Genomic DNA, 18,594 nt, shown 5'->3' on the forward strand with positions numbered 1-18,594 from the left:
GTAAGGGCTTTTTTTTTTTTTTTTTTTAATTTTTATTTATTTATGGCTGTGTAGGGTCCTCGCTTCTGTGCGAGGGCCTCCTCCAGTTGTGGCAAGCGGGTGCCACTCCTCACTGCGGTGCACGGGCCTCCCACCATCGCGCCCCCCCCTCCTGCGGGGCACAGGCTCCAGACGCGCAGGCGGCATGTGGGATCCTCCCAGACCAGGGCTCGAACCCGTGTCCCCTGCATTGGCAGGCAGACTCTCAACCACTGCGCCACCAGGGAAGCCCGTAAGGGCTTTTTTAATGTTTGCTTAAAAACGTTTTAGTGGATACCTTACTGCCTCGGGGTGTTTTTTTCTTTTCAGAAGGACATTTACTGATATGTCTGAATAAATAATATTTAAAGGGTAAGATGTGTGACAGGATGATGGGGAAAATATTTGAGATCTGATGACATTCTAAACTCTTTTCAGAAATTACCTCCTGTTCTGATCGCAAAGAGTAATTCAGGGTCCTGTTTCCAGGGGTTAGCATTAAACAGTCTGCATCGTGAATGGTTTCAGTGCATTGTACTTTTAGTTAATAATTGAATCTGTAATTCATTCATTTTTTTTTGTTCAATTTAGTCTATATTTAGGCATGCAGCCAAGCTACACAGATCTTTGAGATTTAATGGCAAATGACATGAAGCTATTTTGAAATGTACAAGTAATCTAGGTAACTAAGAAAGCACTTAGGGCTTCCCTGGTGGCGCAGTGGTTGAGAATCTGCCTGCCAATGCAGGGGACACGGGTTCCAGCCCTGGTCTGGGAAGATCCCACATGCCACGGAGCAACTGGGCCCGTGAGCCACAATTACTGAGCCTGCGCGTCTGGAGCCTGTGCTCCGCAACAAGAGAGGCCGCGATGGTGAGAGGCCCGCGCACCGCGATGAAGAGTGGTCCCCACTTGCCGCAACTAGAGAAAGCCCTCGCACAGAAACGAAGACTCAACACAGTCATAAATAAATAAATAAATAAATAAAAGAACGTGAATTTCTAAAAAAAAAAGAAAGCACTTATACTTCTTTTAGTTGCCTAGAAGACAAATAAAACACTATATTTAATTGGAGAACACTACAACAACAAAAAAAACCTAACAGGAGACATATTATAAAGATGCACATGTATTACTAAATAGTATACTGTAAAGTTTAAAAAAAAAACTCTTTTCCAGGTTTTCCAGCTTACACTGAGAGCAACACATACAACAGGTCTATTCTGTCAAGGGACACTAATTATCATGATTAGAAACATAAATGATGAGAAGCCTCAATCTGAGTAAGCATATTTATTTTAAAGTGTAACATAGAGAATGGCTAACTAAATAATAATAATAATTATATAGCTACATAAAAATATTTTATTGTTATATTAAAATATATTACTATATACATAAGTAATACATATGCTGATAGAAAGTAAAATATATGTCAGAAAATATTGGTAAACAAATATAGAAGTGATCAATATTGTAATATAATATGGTGAAAAGATTTTTGTGTGTCTTTTTGTTTTCTTCCCCAAAGGTTTTGTAAAGTTGTTGTGTTGCTTTTAAATAAATATATTAATTTTCAACAATGGGAAAAGTAGACCTTAAAATGTAGTTTAAAATTTACTTCCATACTCTGAGATATAATTGTAGCATTCAAAAACATTTTCAGATCACGAATGTCTGTTAGATGTTTTTCTATACTTCAAAATGTAGTAATCAAATACATTACTACAATCTAAGAAAAATTAAATACTACTTAGATTGATGAAGAGAAAAAGAAAAATGGTAGTATTCAAATTATTTTCCTTCCACCCCTAAGTTATATCTCTACAGATGACTAAGGAAAGTAACATTGTTTGAATCCCCAAATTCATTTTTATATTATCTGAACAAGAGAAGCAAATATGGAGCTTAGTTTTTCTCTTATTTCTGGGGATAGTTACTCTACCTGTCCTACTACATTTGTGGTAGAGGTTCTGCCAACTTCTTAAAGTAATTTTTTGTCACCTGCATGCCTACTATAAGCATAAACTTATTGCCTTTACTTATTTAGTAGAATTCAATGCTAGATAATATAAGCAATACCAAAATTACTGAAATATTGGTATGGCCCCAAAATATTGTTTTTGTTTCTTAAGGGACATAGTATGTTAAATTACAATTAATGAAACAGAAAAGGAAATGATTCAAAGTGGTCCAGAATGTAAATACTGTGAGTTATATTATATTATGGTATAAAGGAGAAACCACACTGTAAAGGAGAAACCATATTAGATTGTGGTGGTCAAGAAGGTTGCTCAGAGGAATGGCCTCACCCACTCACCTCCCTTTTCCTTTAACTTCCTTGAACCTCTCTCCCAAACCAAGATTTAGCCTTTCCTTCCCTTTAAAATGTGTAGCAAAGTTATGGTCTCTATCACACAGCACTATAGTTATTTATATCTGTGTTCACCTCTAGCAGTGAGATCTAAAGAGCAGAAGCCGGCTTATTCTTAGGCATATAAACTGGAATAACATACTGTAGGTTACTGATAAATGTCTGATGCTTGAATGGAAGGTTGAATAAGAAAGAAATTTAAGTTTCAGAAATGTTCTGGAAATTGATCAGGGACTTGAAATATACTTTAAAGAGATGAACAATAAATTTAAAATAAATGTCCTGATAACTTGCTTATCCAAACTTGTCCAAAGTTATGACTTTGGACAGCATTTCATCATACCAGATAACAAGATGAAAATGAATATATTTAATCCCTTATGTTCAATTGCCAACTATTCCATACATTTGGTATTTGGAATAATAGAGGTGCACTATTTCAATCTGTTTTCCAGTTTTCATCTCTTTGATGTCATGCTATCTTTCATATCTGGCATGATGCCAGAGACTAAATGATTAAAAATTAATGCTTATGCAAAAAAGTTACGTAACTTTGTGCCAGAAATGGATTTTCTCAACATTTGAATACTTTGGGAACTCTTAAATTCTTGACAAGATGAAGGTAATATTATCACAAATCCAAAAGATTCTTTGCAAGTTACCAGAACTGAGCAGGTATGTGCATACAAATCTGCACTTGCAACATTTTTTCATCAACATATTTTTTTTCTTTAGACCTTTTCCTCTGAATTCTATTAATGTAACTGAAGAAAAACCTGTTGGAGAAATTATAGCAAGAGTAAAACCAACAGACTGAGATGAAGATGGCGGCATCACTTATACCTTTAGAACACAGCAGGAAAAGTTTGCTTTGGACCCTTGTAAGTTTTAAATACATAGTTCTAGCTGTCTTCATTTAAGCATTCACTATCTAATCTCGGCATTTCCTTTAGACTTCGGGCTAGTAAAGCTACCCTTTCAAAATTAGATTAAATATGGAGAAGGAAACACCAAAAATGTGTGGCATTTGACAGTTGCTATTTTCCTACTTGTAAAAATGACCTTCTTGTGAAATAACGACTGTCATAGTAACTTATTTTTATAACTGGCTATTGGCTTTCAGAGGCAATCAGTGCAATGCTTCTGTGAAATCCTTGTCCTTATAGGACAGATAAGTCATATCTAACTCCTTAGTTTCATTTGTGAAAATCGGAACATTTCCTTAATAATTATATTTTGGATACTTGATTATGGATATATTCCTACCTATGTGTACAGAATTACTACTCCGGTATATTATTTTCCTATGGCTTGTCACAGTACTTGATTTAACTGTCCAGCATTCAACCAGAGGAAAAAAAACCCCACCAGCAACACAACTATGAGAGCTTCTTAAGCAGACCCTGTAAGGCTGCTGTCTCTGTGTCTAATGCCAGAGCTTGAGGTCCACAAGCCCAGAGGTCAGGAGGGAAGACAAATACAAAGTGGGGGAGATTAAGGGTAGAACAGACACACAAGCAGGCTCTGGACTCTATGAGAATGCACTAAAACCCATGTCCGTTCTTGTTGCCGCTGACCTTGGTAGTGAGGGTATCCTGCAGAAGCTGGGGCCTTTCATTATAAGGCTGAGCACACACACCTGTTCTAGGAGTCAGAGAAGCTGAAAGAGGATCCAGAGGTGGATAAAGCAGCTGCAGAGCCAGCTGCTACTTCACGCCAATGATGAGATAGCAGACCAGCAAAAACAAATGTAAGAAATGAAATGTCTGCTGCTAACTTTCAACTCTCCCAGTCAACCAAGATTCTCCCTTGGAGGCACCAGGGATGAACAGTTTCTGTCTTCACAAATTTTCTGTCTTCACAAATTTTCCTAAGTTTGACCCTTGAGCTCATTTTTCATCTTTCTATAAAATATATCTCTTATATGTGGAATCTAAAAAAAGGGTACAAATGAACTTATCTACAAAACAGAAATAGAGTTACAAATGTAGAAACAAACTTATTATTACCAGGGGGTAAGGGTGGGAGGGACAAATTGGGAGACTGGGATTGACATATACACACTACTATATATAAAACATAACTAATAAGGACAGGGAACACTACTCAATACTCTATAGTGGCCTATATGGGAAAATAATCTAAAAAAGAGTGGATATATGTATATGTATAACAGATTCACTTTGCTGTACACCTGAAACTAATACAACATTGTAAATCAACTATACTACAATAAAAATTATTTAAAAGAAGAATTAGTTAAGTTGGATGGCAGAAACAATACATGATTAGGATTTTAACATAGTTTGGCTAGTTTTTTCAGGCTCAAAACCACTAATAACTCTATTATTGTAATTAAAATAAAATACTGTGGTCTGGTACTTTTAAAGTCGAGATGCTACCTATGCTCGGTAAATCCATAAATTACAATTTAGAGATTTGGAGGAAAATATGATGAAACCATTTATAATATTAAATTATATTTTAAAGGCAAGTATAAAGCAAGTGGGCATTTTTAAACAAATATTTTCAATGATTGTAGAGCTGCTAAACATCACTTTCCTTATTCACTAAAAGTGTATACTATTAAATGAATTAAATTACCATCAATATGAATAAATTAGTATATGCCTAATTATTTGAGTTTGGTAATTTTTCTTTATTTATTTTCATTAGTTACAGGCATAATCACTCTTCTTCAGCCTTTGAATCCTGACAACCCAAATAATCCTAAAACCTATCCTGTGGAAATTGAGGCCATAGATAATGGGAATAATACCAGTACCTATATGTTTACAGTCTTTGTGGAGGATGTAGACGACCCTATTGTCTGTGACTCGAGTTTTTCAATAGGAGCAGGTAAATTACAAGTCTATTTTATTGATAACATTCATGAAATGAAAGAGTAAGAAAATTTTAAAATAAAATTTTTAATAATTAAAGTTTTTTTTTTACTTTTAATAAAAGAGAAGTAAGTAAAAGAACTCAATAAAGTGAGAGATATACTCCTACAAAGAAAAAATATAGAATTGGTATGATTTAAAGTAAATTTCAAATAATTATTTCTTTGTGTGGAAGATCGGGTATAGGAATAGTTACAAAATTATTTTGTTTATCCATAACATATGAATTAACAGGTTGCTTAACAAGTTGTCATATGTGTGAAAATCTAAACAATAAAATACAATTTTTATCTTCTAAGTTGACCAAGATGTAAAAATAACAGGAAAAAAGTCAGTGCTGGCTAAGGTATAAAGAAATTAACACTTACAATGGAATACTACGCAGCCATAAAAAAGAATGGAATTTTGCCATTTGCAGCAATATAGATGGACTTGGAGGGAATTATGCTAGGTGAAATAAGTCAGATAGAAAAAGACAAATATTGTATAATATCACTTATATGTGGAACTGAAAAAATACAACAAACTAGTGAATATAACAAAAAAGAAGCAGACTCACAGATCTAGAGAACAAATTAGTTCTTACCAGTGGGGAGAGGGAAGGTGGGAGGGAGGCAATGTAGGGGTAAGGGATTTAGAAGCACAAACTAGTAGGTATAAAAGAAGCTACAAGGATATATTATACAACATGGAGAATATAGCAAATATTTTATAATAACTATAAAAGGAGTACAACCTTTAAAAATTGTGAATCAGAGAGGAACCAAGATGGCGGAGTAGAAGGACGTGCTTTCACTCCCTCTTGCGAGAACACCAGAATCACAACTAGCTGCTGGACAATCATCGACAGGAAGACACTGGAACTCACTAAAAAAGATACCCACATCCAAAGACAAAGGAGAAGCTACAATGAGATGGTAGGAGGGGCGCAATCACAGTAAAATCAAATTCAATAACTGCTGGGTGGGTGACTCACAGACTGGAGAACACTTATACCACAGAAGTCCACCCACTGGAGTGAAGGTTCTGAGCCCCACGTCAGGCTTCCCAACCTGGGGGTCCGGCAACGGGAGGACGAATTCCTAGAGAATCAGACTTTGAAGCCTAGTGGGAATAGATTGCAGGACTTCGGCATGACTGGGGGGAAACAGAGACTCCACTCTTGGAGGGCACGCACAAAGTAGTGTGCACATTGGGACCCAGGGGAAGGAGCACTGACCCCAGGGGATACTGAACCAGACCTACCTGCTAGTGTTGGAGGGTCTCCTGCAGAGGCAGGGGGTGGCTGTGGCTCACTGTGGGGACAAGGACACTGACAGCAGAAGTTCTGGGAGGTACTCCTTGGCATGAGCCCTCCCAGAGTCTGTCATTAGCCCCACCAAAGAGCCCAGGTAGGCTCCAGTGTTGGGTTGCCTCAGGCCAAACAACCAACAGGGAGGGAACCCAGCCCCACCCATCAGCAGTCAAGTGGATTAAAGTTTTAATGAGCTCTGCCAACCAGAGCAACAGTCACCTCTACCCACCACCAGTCCCTCCCATCAAGCCTCTTAGATAGCCTCATCCACCAGAGGGCAGAGAGCAGAAGCAAGAAGAACTACAATCCTGCAGCCTGTGGAACAAAAACCACATTCACAGAAAGATAGACAAGATGAAAAGACAGAGGGCTAAAAAAAAAAAAAAAAAAAAAAAAAAGACAGAGGGCTATGTACCAGATGAAGGAACAAGATAAAATCCCAGAAAAACAACTAAATGAAGTGGAGATAGGCAACCTTCAAGAAAAAGAATTCAGAATAATGATAGTGAAGATGATCCAGGACCTCGGAAAAACAATGGAGGCAAAGATCGAGAAGATGCAAGAAATGTTTAACAAAGACCTAGAAGAATTAAAGAACAAACAAAGAGAGATGAACAATACAATAACTGAAATGAAAACTACACTAGAAGGAATCAATAGCAGAATAACTGAGGCAGAAGAACGGATAAGTGACCTGGAAGACAGAATGGTGGAATTCACTGCTGTGGAACAGACTAAAGAAAAAAGAATGAAAAGAAATGAAGACAGCCTAAGAGACCTCTGGGACAACATTAAATGCAACAACATTCGCATTATAGGGGTCCAAGAAGGAGAAGAGAGAGAGAAAGGACCAGAGAAAATATTTGAAGAGATTATGGTCAAAAACTTCCCTAACATGGGAAAGGAAATAGCCACCCAAGTCCAGGACGCACAGCGAGTCCCATACAGGATAAACCCAAGGAGAAACACGCCGAGACACATAGTAATCAAACTGGTAAAAATTAAAGACAAAGAAAAATTATTGAAAGCAGCAAGGGAAAAACGACAAATAACATACAAGGGAATTCCCATAAGGTTAACAGCTGATTTCTCAGCAGAAACTCTACAACCCAGAAGGGAGTGGCATGATATACTTAAAGTGATGAAAGGGAAGAATCTACAACCAAGATTACTCTACCCGGCAAGGATCTCATTCAGATTCGATGGAGAAATCAAAAGCTTTACAGACAAGCAAAGGCTAAGAGAATTCAGCACCACCAAACCAGCTCTACAACAAACGCTAAAGGAACTTCTCTAAGTGGGAAACACAAGAGAAGAAAAGGATCTACAAAAACAAACCCAAAACAATAAAGAAAATGGTCATAGGAACATACATATCAATAATTACCATAAATGTGAATGGATTAAATGCTCCAACCAAAAGACACAGGCTTGCTGAATGGATACAAAAACAAGACCCATATATATGCTGTGTACAAGACACCCACTTCAGACCTAGGGACACATACAGACTGAAAGTGAGGGGATGGAAAAAGATATTCCATGCAAATGGAAATCAAAAGAAAGCTGGAGTAGCAATACTCATATCAGATAAAATAGACTTTAAAATAAAGAATGTTACAAGAGACAAGGAAGGACACTACATAATGATCAGGGGATCAATCCAAGAAGAACATATAACAATTATAAACATATAGGCACCCAACATAGGAGCACCTCAATACATAAGGCAACTGCTAACAGCTATAAAAGAGAAAATCGACAGTAACAAAATAATAGTGGGGGACTTTAACACCTCACTTACACCAATGGACAGATCATCCAAAATGAAAATAAATAAGGAAACAGAAGCTTTACATGACAAAATAGACCAGATAGATTTAATTGATATTTATAGGACATTCCAGCCAAAAACAGCAGATTACACTTTCTTCTCAAGTGAGCACAGAACATCCTCCAGGATAGATCACATCTTGGGTCACAAATCAAGCCTTGGTAAATTTAAGAAAATTGAAATCATATCAAGTATCTTTTCTGAGCACAACGCTATGAGATTAGAAATGAATTACAGGGAAAAACCCGTAAAAAACACAAAGACAAAAACATGGAGGCTAAACAATACGTTACTAAATAACCAAGAGATCACTGAAGAAATCAAAGAGGAAATCAAAAAATACCTAGAGACAAATGACAATGAAAACATGATGATCCAAAACCTATGGGATGCAGCAAAAGCAGTTCTAAGAGGGAAGTTTATAGCTATACAAGCCTACCTCAAGAAACAAGAAAAATCTCAGGTAAACAATCTAACCTTACACCTAAAGGAACTAGAGAAAGAAGAACAAACAAAACCCAAAGTTAGCAGAAGGAAAGAAATCATAAAGATCAGAGCAGAAATAAATGACATAGAAACAAAGAAAACAATAGCAAAGATCAATAAAACTAAAAGCTGGTTCTGTGAGAAGATAAACAAAATTGATAAACCATTAGCCAGACTCATCAAGAAAAAGAGGGAGTGGACTCAAATCCATAAAATTAGAAATGAAAAAGGAGAAGTTACAACAGACACCGCAGAAATACAAAGCATCCTAAGAGACTACTACAAGCAACACTATGCCAATAAAATGGACAACCTGGAAGAAATGGACGAATTCTTAGAAAGGTGTAACCTTCCAAGACTGAACCAGGAAGAAACAGAATATATGAACAGACCAATCACAAGTAATGAAATTGAAACTGTGATTTAAAATCTTCCAACAAACAAAAGTCCAGGACCAGATGGCTTCACAGGGGAATTCTATCAAACATTAAGAGAAGAGCTAACACCCATCTTTCTCAAACTCTTCCAAAAAATTGTAGAGGAAGGAACATTCCCAAACTCATTCTATGAGGCCACCATCACCCTGATACCAAAACCAGACAAAGATACTACAAAAAAAGAAAATTACAGACCAATATCACTGATGAATATAGATGCAAAAATCCTCAACAAAATACTAGCAAACAGAATCCAACAACACATTAAAAGGATCATAAACCATGATCAAGTGCAATTTATCCCAGGCATGCAAGGATTCTTCAATATACGCAAATCAACCCATGTGATACACCATATTAACAAATCGAAGAATAAAAACCATATGATCATCTCAAAAGCTGCAGAAAAAGCTTCTGACAAAATTCAACACCCATTTATGATAAAAACTCTCCAGAAAGTGGGCATAGAGGGAACTTACCTCAACATAATAAAGGCCATATATGACAAACCCACAGCAAACATCATTCTCAATGGTGAAAAACTGAAAGCATTTCCTCTAAGATCAGGAACAAGACAAGGATGTCCACTCTCACCACTGTTATTCAACATAGTTTTGGAAGTCCTAGCCACGGCAATCAGAGTAGAAAAAGAAATAAAAGGAATACAAATTGGAAAAGACGGAGTAAAACTGTCACTGTTTGCAGATGACATGATACTATACATAGAGAATCCTAAAGATGCTACCCAAAAACTATTAGAGCTAATCAATGAATTCGGTAAAATTGCAGGATACAAAATTAATGCACAGAAATCTCTTGCATTCCTACACACTAATGATGAAAAATCTGAAAGAGAAATTAAGGAAACACTCCCATTTACCATTGCAACAAAAAGAATAAAATACCTAGGAATAAACCTACCTAGGGAGACAAAAGACCTGTATGCAGAAAACTATAAGACACTGATGAAAGAAATTAAAGATGATACCAACAGATGGAGAGATATACCATGTTTTTGGACTGGAAGAATCAATATTGTGAAAATGATTATACTACCCAAAGCAATCTACAGATTCAATGCAATCCCTATCAAATTACCAATGGCATTTTTTACAGAACTAGAACAAATCATCTCAAAATTTGTATGGAGACACAAAAGACCCCGAATAGCCAAAGCAGTCTTGACGGAAAAAAACGGAGCTGGAGGAATCAGACTACCTGACTTCAGACTGTACTACAAAGCTACAGTTATCAAGACAATATGGTACTGGCACAAAAACAGAAACATAGATCAATGGAACAAGACAGAAAGCCCAGAGATAAACCCACGCACCTATGGTCAACTAATCTATGACAAAGGAGGCAAAGATATACAATGGAGAAAAGACCATCTCTTCAATAAGTGGTGCTGGGAAAACTGGACAGCTACATGTAAAAGAATGAAATTAGAATACTCCCGGGGCTTCCCTGGTGGCGCAGTGGTTGAGAATCTGCCTGCTAATGCAGGGGACACGGGTTCGAGCCCTGGTCTGGGAAGATCCCACATGCCGCGGAGCAGCTAGGCCCGTGAGCCACAATTACTGAGCCTGCGCATCTGGAGCCTGTGCTCCGCAACAAGAGAGGCCGCGATAGTGAGAGGCCCGCGCACCGCGATGAAGAGTGACCCCTGCTCGCCGCAACTGGAGAAAGCCCTCGCACAGAAACGAAGACCCAACACAGCCATAAATAAGTAAATTAAAAAAAAAAAAGAAAATTCTTATTAAAAAAAGAATACTCCCTAACATCATACACAAAAATAAACTCAAAATGGATTCGAGATCTAAATGTAAGACTGGACACTATAAAACTCTTAGAGGAAAACATAGGAAGAACGCTCTTTGTCATAAATCACAGCAAGATATTTTTTGATCCACCTCCTAGAGTAATGGAAATAAAAACAAAAATAAACAAATGGGACCTAATGAAACTTAAAAGCTTTTGCACAGCAAAGGAAACCATAAACAAGACGAAAAGACAACCCTCAGAATGGGAGAAAATATTCGCAAATGAATCAACGGGCAAAGGATTAATCTCCAAAATATATAAACAGCTCATGCAGCTCAATATTAAAGAAACAAACAACCCAATCCAAAAATGGGCAGAAGACCTAAATAGACATTTCTCCAAAGAAGACATACAGATGGCCAAGAAGCACATGAAAAGCTGCTCAACATCACTAATTATTAAAGAAATTCAAATCAAAAGTACAATGAGGTATCACCTCACACCAGTTAGAATGGGCATCATCAGAAAATCTACAAACAACAAATGCTGGAGAGGGTGTGGAGAAAACAAACCCTCTTGCACTGTTGGTGGGAATGTAAATTGATACAGCCACTATGGAGAACAGTATGGAGGTTCCTTAAAAAACTAAAAATAGAATTACCATATGATCCAGCAATCCCACTACTGGGCATATACCCAGAGAAACCATAATTCAAAAAGACACATGCACCCTAATGTTCATTGCAGCACTATTTACAATAGCCAGGTCATGGAAGCAACCTAAATGCCCATTGACAGACGAATGGATAAAGAAGTTGTGGTACATATATACAATGGAATATCACTCAGCCATAGAAAGGAACGAAATTGAGTCATTTGTTGAGACATGGATGGATCTAGAGACTGTCATACAGAGTGAAGTAAGTCAGAAAGAGAAAAACAAATATTGTATATTAACACATGTATATGGAACCTAGAAAAATGGTACAGATGAACCGGTTTGCAGGGCAGAAGTTGAGACACAGATGTAGAGAACAAACGTATGGACACTAAGGGGGGAAAACCGTGGTGGGGTGGGGATGGTGGTGTGCTGAATTGGGTGATTGGGATAGACATGTATACACTGATGTGTATAAAATTGATGACTAATAAGAACCTGAAGTATAAAAAAACAAACAAACAAAAAAAAAAACAACTAATACTAAACTTTCTTTGGGTTATTTGTATGGAAATATATTAATATAAATGTTTCAGACATTACATGAAATTTCTAAAAATCTTATATGTTCTGGTATAATGTTATAAGTCATAATTCTAGTTATTACTTTAAAATGTATATCTCAGAAATAACTAAATTTCCTTGTCAATTGCATTATTGTGAACTTTCATCAAATCTTTAACCATCTGTATTTTTAAGTCTTTTGTCATTTACAGACAGTTCTGGGTGTACTCTGATGCTTTCGCAAAAATGTTCCTATAAAAGGATTTCATCTTCAAGGAATTCATGGAAAAGACTCTGACAAGTACAGGTTTCTGGTAACTGACTATACTACTGAACTTAATGAATAAGCATTTTCAGAACTCTAATGGAAAACTGATGAATTCATAAAAGTGCTAACAAAAGATCAAGATGAAAAAAAAGTAATTTCATGGGACTGAGTGAACTGATGAGGATGATTATAATTTTTGTGACTTTCTTTTTGAATAAAAAAAAAAAATCCCACAAGGACTCAGAGGCAAAAAATATACAAATCAATTTTCACTGCAAAGTAACGGAGCTGTTTCAGTGGAGGATTACTGGACTGAATGTCAATATTATGACATAGTATGAGTGTGTTTCGTGTTTGGTAATTGCAATCGTTGCTTTTGTTGTGGTCATCCATTTACAATGCTTGGTGTCAGTTTATTTATCTCTTGTAAAAATAAAATACAGTGTGTGTGTGTGAGTTGTGAAAAAAAAAAAAAAAAAAAGAGAGAGAGTGGCTGGCGGGGGAGAGCACCTTTCTCTCTTTCTACTCCCCAGAAGAATATCCACCCACGTAACCCAAGGAAAAGTTTTGATGATGAAGGTTAACTTAAATGATAAGAAATACAATAAACTTTCATTATGATATTAGTAACTAGAAAAAAAATAATAGTAAAAGGGGAACAGAGACTAACTTGATGGAGAGAACATTAGGAGAATTTAGATGGGAGGTCAGGGAAGGCATCTTTAAGTGCTGATATTTAAGTAAAAAGTTGAGTAGGACAAAGGAAGAAAATTCTAGACATAAATAAATGCAATGGTCTAGAGGCTAGAAAGAACATGGTCGGTTTGAAGAACTCCAAGAAAGCCAATACTTCTAGACAAGTGGATACTCAAGTTTATTGTGTAGTGGAATCACCTGGTGGGCTTGTTGAAATACAGATACCTGGGTTCCAACCACAGTGGTCTGATTCAGCAGGTGTGGTGTAGGGCCTGAACATTTGCATTTAGAAGTTCCCAGATGATGCTGATGGTGCTGGTCCATGGACCAGCGAGGGAGCTGGAAAGGGATGGAAGAGGCTAAATAATGAAGGGTCTTAGAACTTTGGCAGAGAGTTCCAATTTTATCTCAGGAGGAATAGAAAATGACTAAGAAGTTTTAAGCAAAGAAATCATAAGTTTCGGTTCCACCTAAAAAGTCAGTCTGGATGCCACATAAAGGGAGAGAAACTGAGTGTTGAGAAGCCATTTAGGACACTCTTGCAAGAGCAAAATGGCTGTATGAACTGCTTTTGAAGGATGGGGAAATTAAATCATGTAACTGAGGCATAGTTTTCAGATAATTTAATTGCTTTGATATGGGAAAAAGTAAACAAGGATTTAAGGTGACAAAATTTGGGAGATTGCGTGACCTGGAAACGTTTGGGTTTCTCACCTGAAATCCTGAACAGCTACATGCTACTGAATTTTGACAATGGAAACAAGAATAAAGTAGTATGTCTGCAAAATGAAGATAAAGCACCTTCTGCAAGTTGGTGTCACCTGTCTCTCCATTCTAATGGACAAGCCTCGGAGTGTTCCTCTGTTCTTCAGAAATATCCTCTTCCCAGAATGGCAGGAATGTACTCAGTGTTAAACACTTGAGGTCATCCCCATAATCAATGTCTTCAAAGTCTAATGAATGAAAGAACTTTGGGACCCTTATCAAATTTGTAAAAAAATCAGGAATGGGGAAGCGGGGAGTGCTTAGGGTTTGACAATTGGCTCTAGAAATTTGAGGAGCAGAAATTTCAGGAGGATGACAGCAGACAAATAAATTATTATTCATAAGTCATATTTTATTTCTACTCTGGGGTCAAATATTTTAAATATATTTATAAAGTATAATACACACACACACACACACACACACAAATTGTGAATCACTCTATTGTAAACCTGTAACTTATATTATACATCAACTACACTTCAATAAAAGAGAAATTAACACTTTCATAAAGCAAAATTTTGAATAACAATCTAAAATACTATTTTAGTAAATGCTTATAAAGAGTATTAAAATGAGTATTGTCTTCATTTCAGTATTTTTCTTTCTTAGAGATTTTTTTACAGAATTATTAGAGATATGATCAAGATTTATGTGCAAAGTTTATAGTAACATAATGTTTGAAATAAAAAAATACCTAATAATAGGAAATTGGTTAAAAGATAGTATATCCATTTGATGAAATGCTACCTAGCAATTAAAAATTATCTTTTCAAAAAATAGTAATCATGAGGTGATACAAACTGTAAAGTTTCCCTAATTTTGTTGTGTACATGTTATGTGATATTAACCCATAATTATAAATACCATTTTATATATATGACCATAGTTACCTTTATTTTTTGTATAATTACAAAAAATTATTCTTTATTTTGCAACATTCTCTACTGTTAATTTTAAAGATGTTTCTCAAATTAAAACTCTAGCTACAGTTATACAATTTTAACTTCTTGAATAATCATCATCATTACTCCTAATAGTTTGTAGCTATTTCATCTGATATTCTTGCTCCAAAAGAGTACTTGCTTAAAACAGGTTTTCAATTATATAAATTGCAATAGAATAGATATTTAAAGTAATATATGGAGGTATCCTTCAGTAAAATAGATGTTCCTGAAAAGTTTGGTATAAGTTAAAATTTTGTCAATTGCATTTCATTTAAAAAATTTCACCCATTAAAAAACTTTCATAATATATTAATTAGAATCAGCATACCCTCATGCATAAGATAATGAAGTATGTTCTCATTAGTGCCATACAAATCACAGCTTCATATACTGTTCCCTGACTTCACCCTTATGTGTGTTTGTGTTTTTCATAAAGACCTCCTGAAAATAAAAACTTTTAAACATTTAAATGTACTTGAGACTTTGCACATAGTAGTATCTCAGAAAATCCAAGTAGGATTGGTTTGATTTTGGTTTGGTCAACTCAAGCTCATCAATTATATCTGTTCTGCTAGTTAGTCTCTGCATTCTTTTCCTCCATTTGTCTCTAACCTTACTAGCTTACTTATCTGTCACAGTAAAACCCTCTTTACTCTTTCTACCTTCTCTGTTTTGACTCCTTTTCTTTCTCTAGCTGTTTCTATTAGGAGAAACTACCCAGTTAACTGGGAGACAATGAGAGGATAAAAAAGTTGAGGGCAAATGGAACACCACAAATTTTATTAAAATAGCTTTTTTTGTTTTGTTGTGGATTCCTGTCCATTGTTGCTTTCTATTCATTTCACACAGCCAGTATTATCACTTCTCCAATTTTTAGAAATATCACTCTTTTGGAAACTGAAAATTTCCAAAACACACATGCATGTGCACATGCATACACACAAAGAGATTTTGTACTTTGACCCAAAACATACATTCTAGTATGTGATAAATCTATCTGAAATAAGAATTTATGTTAAAGGGACTTGTTCATAAATGCTAAACTTAAGAAAGAAAAGCCTCCTAGTAGGCTTTACAATGAATCATCTTACAGGCCTGTTGCTTATGAAAACTTTATCTTTTGGATCAGTTTGAGACAACTGAACTGATGTTCTTTGTAATTTACCTTTTTGGTCTCCCCCAAATCATAGAAAGCTTTAAAAAGATACATGTGGACCACAAGGAGGTCATTCTGACCTGACTTCTAGTACAGACTTGGCTGAACCAGCATAAGCTACTTAGGCAGGATCAAGATCAAGATTCTCTTCTCTTCCATCATGTGGGTTTATGGTCTTTGTGACAGAGAAGTAGCAGAAAAGAAAATACTGCCTTCTATCTAAAATAGGGTAACTCTGTGGGTCTCTATGAGGTTTTTCAAGACAGGGTATTGACACAACTTTCAGGTGGCTGATGTGATACATACATATTAAATTCACTTACTATGTTAAATTATCCAATGGCCTTAATTAACTAGAGTGACCACTAAATTAGGCAATCTGTTTATACATGTTCAGTTTGAAACAAAGATTCAAAATAAGCAAGACCTGTTCACACAACAATTGTTCCACTACATTCTTCGAAATAGTCAAACTGTATGAGGCTTTTACAGGACTACCTAGTCTAGGTTATAGACTTGATATTCAATATTCAAGTGCACAGAAAGCAGGAATAATTTTAAAAGAGTATCATTTGTAGAATCGTACAACAGGTGAAGAAAATACGTATGGCTTAATGTGTGTGCATTTGTGTTATTCGGTTTTTAGGTGAGACAGAATCACAATTGGTAACACTGAAAGAAAGATAAGAAGCAGTGGTTGAAGAAAGGAAAGTAAATAACATTTATTGAGCACTTGTGAGATGCATTACGTATAGTATTTTATTTAATCCTCAGAACTACTCTAAGGTTGAGAATATATCTTATCCTATTGTACAGATGAGAATATTGATGGACTAGAAATTCAACTGCATTTCTTCCTGACTCCACAGCTTTTGCTCTATTTTTGTACATTATTGTGAAAAGAGATAAAAGACTTCAATTATCTAACAAAGGAATCAAAGTTGAAAGCATATCTTAATGGTCATTGACTTTGTGCCAGACACTGAGCAATTATATCCTATTCCACACACTAACCCAAAATTTAAATGTAGAAATATGAAACTGATATTTTTATATTGGCTTTCTTAAAATGAATGTTAGTGGGAAAAATTACTTGTGGTCTTTATTTCTCTGAAATAAATATCATTAAGAAAACTGCTATAGGGAGAAATTCTTACAGTATAACAACTTATGGAGCCAATATGAAGCAAAAAGTAGTGAAAGAATGTTTGAATTTAAATTATTGCTCATGGTTTATATAATTGTATAGGTGTTTCAGTGTCTATTCCTGAAAATGTTCCTGCATTTGCTTTTATATATAGGATTCTTGCAAGAGATCCAGATCCAGGACAAGAAGTTGATGTAAGTATTGTATTATTATCTATTAATTTTTTCCAACTTTTATTTTTTAAGAAGTGCTCAAATTTTCAATGAGCAAAAATTTATTTCATCAGGCTTTGAATTAATGTTGTCTTTATATCTTATGGTAGTCACTGAAGTGAGAGAAGGACTTTAAACCTTTTAATATAGTAACAGACTAAAAATTATATGACTTGGAAGTGAAAGCAACAGACCTTCTAAAATGCTCTAAAAGGCATTTAGAAAAACTAGAGCTTACATTTTTTTCCATTTGTCTGATGACATTTATACAGCTGAGAGAATATCCTTTAATGTTTGTTACCTTTTATTCATCCCAGATCAGGCATGTTTTCTTTATTATACACATAATTTGAATAAAGGATATGTTGTATCTTCATATAAGTTCTAGTTTCAGCAATAATTAATTAATAGTGATTTAATAAATAATACATGACAAAATAGTTACAGATTAAGAGGGAGTAAAGAAGAAGAAATACAAGATAATCACTTGAGATTTTCTCAGGAATTTTTATGGTGTACATATGAACTATATTCTAATTGTACTCGTAAGAAAAAATTGAGTTTTTGATTATAGAATGTATTATAAGTCATATTAGTGCAATGGAATATTCTGCTCTAATTCTCTTTAGAGCAAACTAAACTTTTTCCATTTGTTCATACTTACCCTGATAGCTGGCTTATAAACATCCTTTGGAGAATAAGGTTGAAATGAAAGCTTAGGGCGGCATTGTTGGAAAATTTAGCCTGTATATAACTTTTCTGGTGACCTGATTATAGTGAGGCATTGATCAGTACTCCCAATTTCATTTTTTTGCCCATGTGAATTTTAGACTGAGGACAGAAGATGACACAGGAAAAGTGTAGTTTCTTGTTTACTAGGTTCAGAAGCTCCATTTATGTGGGTGTGTAAATGTGTGTGGGAGGACAGGGTCAGGATATGGGGATTATGTGCATTTAGGGTGTGTAGATATATATGTGGGTTTAGGCCAGGATACATGCATGTGGGAGGAGGATGGGGTGACTATGTAAATACCGAGTACAACTTTATGTGTTTACACATAACTAAATATT

Source organism: Balaenoptera musculus, chromosome 9, assembly GCF_009873245.2.
Source record: "Balaenoptera musculus isolate JJ_BM4_2016_0621 chromosome 9, mBalMus1.pri.v3, whole genome shotgun sequence".
NCBI classification, from domain to species: domain Eukaryota; kingdom Metazoa; phylum Chordata; class Mammalia; order Artiodactyla; family Balaenopteridae; genus Balaenoptera; species Balaenoptera musculus.